Source organism: Cydia pomonella, chromosome 4 (assembly GCF_033807575.1).
Source record: "Cydia pomonella isolate Wapato2018A chromosome 4, ilCydPomo1, whole genome shotgun sequence".
NCBI lineage: Eukaryota > Metazoa > Arthropoda > Insecta > Lepidoptera > Tortricidae > Cydia > Cydia pomonella.
Genome location: NC_084706.1, coordinates 4043910 through 4047561, shown reverse-complemented (window position 1 = coordinate 4047561; position 3652 = coordinate 4043910).

The window sequence follows — 3652 nt, the reverse complement described above, 5'->3', positions numbered from 1 at the left end:
ACAGGAGGCCTACCGCGAAAACGGAAATTCGCTAACTGCTGGGATCTTTCTCTTTTACTCTCACCAAGACATATTTAGAGTGACAGAGAAAAATGCCCGTATTTGTCGAACTTCGATTTTCGCGGTTATAACCCAGCTTACAGCTGAGCTGACAGTGACACTGACAGCATTTTAACATTTTTTCAAACAATTATGGCCTGGATGCGAGTATTTTAAGCCAAGTTTTTGTTTTACTTGTTTTAGCATTTTGACTGCATATTGTTGCAGTGCTGCTTTGAGTGGTCAAAGAGTGCTATAATATAATACATTCAAAAGATTTTTGGATAATTCAGGGTCCTCCACATTTTATGCGTAAACTCTTAGTAATCTACTCGAATACACCTCACTTGACTAAATTAAAGTAGTCCGAACCAGCCTTTCATTTTAAAACACTGCCTACTCACTTGTAACTCGCTCTTGACCGATTTTAGTCAACTAAAATACTCATCACTTAAATAGTCCGAACCAAAGAATACAGCCTACCGCGAACCACGTTCGACGTGTTACCTCTCTGTCGCACTTGTAAATTCGTACGTAAGTGTGACAGGGACGCAACACGTTGAACGTGGTTCGCGGTAAGCCCTCAGTACTCACTGGTCCGAACTCGGCTTTTAGCTCACATGCGTTTCTTTATTCGTTTAATTCATAGATAGTAGGATCCAATAGATTTGCTATGCGCTGACAGAAATATACTATACTACTATAAATACTTTTTTATTGTAGGGGAGAAGTGGCATGAAAGAGCCAGTTTTCTTTACGGAGGAAAAAATACTACATGTAATGAAAAATAAGTAATTTTTTATTTTAAAAATTATTCTTTATTTATTTGAGTACGTAATTTCGTACAAAAAAATCTTAAATAATATATAAAAATCAACGAAATATGCATTTCAAAAAAATTTGTCATTCGGCTCTTTCATCACAGCTCGGTATTGAAAGAGCTGCCATAAGTTTTGAAAGAGCCGGTTAGTATAACAACGCGTAATTTGAAAATTATCAAAAAAAAAAATTACTACATAAAGAACAGAGTTGTCACCAACGTTCCTCGTTCGGCTGAAGATACTTGTCCAATTTGTTTGGAACCTTTTTCAGCTATGATTTTAGGGGGATTGGTGACTGTAGGTACTGCAGCCTGTTTCGTCGGCGTTAAAAATCATATGGGGAGGAAAATTGTGTTTGCGTAAAACAATGCTTAATTTCTCAAAAACATTCCTACATTTGTTTTGTTAAAGGATGTTGCACGGGATAGAGAAGTGCTTTCAGGTTCAGGTTCGGTTTTCTCACACTTAAATCTTTGTGTCTGCTCATAAATCCTTTGAGCCAATCATCACTAGCAGTTTCGGCTTCTTTCCATTTATCTGGGCAAATATCATTGGCTTTGGCATAATCAAATTCCAGTTTCTTAGTTTGATGCCTTGTTAAGCCATAGCACATTTTAGTAGCAGTCTTTAAATAATCCGCAAGCATGTTTTCCTGCTCCGATGTGAAAATACGCTTATTTCCTATATTAGGACAGTGTTTATATGGTAATTCACCAGTATTCTTTGCTTTTTTAACTATTTTTGCTAAATAAGCCCGCGATATATTTAAGGCAAGTGCAGTTTTATTTATAGACTGGCGCTTTTCTAAAACTTCAGCAACTGCCTCTTCAATTCCCGATTTATTGGGTCTTTTTCGTTTTTTTGGACCAACTTTCTCCATATTGAAATATCTGAAGCAATTAATTTAATAATATTATGAAAAAATGTACGTTTATTATACGTACATTGTACGTATATTAGTATTATTTTATATTATTTACAAAAAACAATTTCAAGGTTATGAAGGAGCCAGTTATGAAAGAGCCGGCTTTTTCAATGCCCACTGACCCGGCTCTTTCACGACTTGTTCCAAAAATATATATAACCTTCAAAATAACAACAATATCAGACCTTTAGCAGATAAGTTTTTATGCAACTACAAAGCCAAATATATGCACCAACTGAGTCTATAACCCATTTGCCTATAATTGTTAACAAAATAATACCAAAAAACAACTAAAATGGAACAAAAAACTTACTTTTGAGTGCCTAAAACTTCGACTCGATGCACCGATGGCGGTTGGTTTCGGCGAACTGTCAAATGTTTGTGGGTGACGGGAAATCAGTGTTTCCACCTAAAAATAATATTGCCAACCAAATCTGTTCTAAAACTACCGAAATAATGCAAGTGGCTCTTTCAAAACCTGGCTCTTTCATGCCACTTCTCCCCTACCTCTATCTGCGGCTCTATTGTTGTCTTTCTGAGGGTCTACCGCGAACCACGTTCGACGTGTTGCTTCTCTGTCGCACTTGTAAATTTGTACGTAAGCATGACAGGGAGGCAACACGTCGAACGTGGTTCGCGGTAAGCCCTCTGTTCTCCGTACAAGCTATTTTCTTTTGATAATCAAGCTTTAGCCATTTAGCCATTAGTAAAAATCTGCGACATAAGGCACTGTAACTTAACTGAAGCAAAAAGGCATATCCAACCCCTACTACTTTCTTGGAACTATGATGAGTCAGAGGATATTTTGAAATTACTGTAGTAGACGACAATATTCAATTGCGTCTGCTCCCGAAAGATGAATAACTTGTACAGCTTCATTTCTTTTCTTTTGTTTTCTCTCACATTCCGTAGTTATACACACGCACATATTCATACATACATACTCACATACATACACACATACCCTACATAAACACTTTCACTTACATACAACTTACTGAGACCTTTTTAACTGTTTTTGTGCTTAGTTTGATAGTTAGTCATATAATAAAAAAATCTTATTTAATTTAGCTTTAACAATAACATATTCTGTTAAAATAAGAACCGCACCATTTCGATACTTCTCTGAGATTCCCACGTTACAGGCTGAGCCTAGTGTGGGGATCAATGTACTGCTGCTCTTGTAATGCCAATTTCTTGAAATAAATATATTATTATATTATATTATATTATATTATTTATATTATATTATATTATTATTTAGGTGGTGGGTAAGTTGTGTATGTGTAGGGCAAAGAGTAGTATTAGTATATAGTTTAGTATGTTTTTAGGGATGTGGACTTATCGATTTTAATCATGTTACATATCGATTATCTCTACACAGCTCTGAGTACCTACCGCGAACCACGTTCGACGTGTTGCCTCTCTGTCGCTCTTGTAAATTCGTACGTAAGTGTGATAGGGAGGCAACACGTCGAACGTGGTTCGCGGTAGGCCCTCTGAATATACGCAATGCGCTAAATTAAAAACGTTTTAACATTCCTGACAACATACCGAAAACAACCTACGTAATTTGGTCGGGTTATTTTTTCCCAACATAACCATTTAAAATTTACGGTAGGGAATAAAAAAAATGGAACTGTGACAAGGACAAACAATCATAGCTGTCAGCTATAAATAATAGTTCCAAATCTCTCTAGAGTAGCAGTATAGTAGCTAAGAACCTAGGCGTTATTGACGGAGTGAAGTGCGCTGTCTAAGATTAGATTTTTTTTCAAATATTCTAGTTATTGTAGCGCCACTTATTTAAACATTTTTGACGGACAATTTTTGGTACTTGGAGATTCTATTCCTTACCTCTACCTTC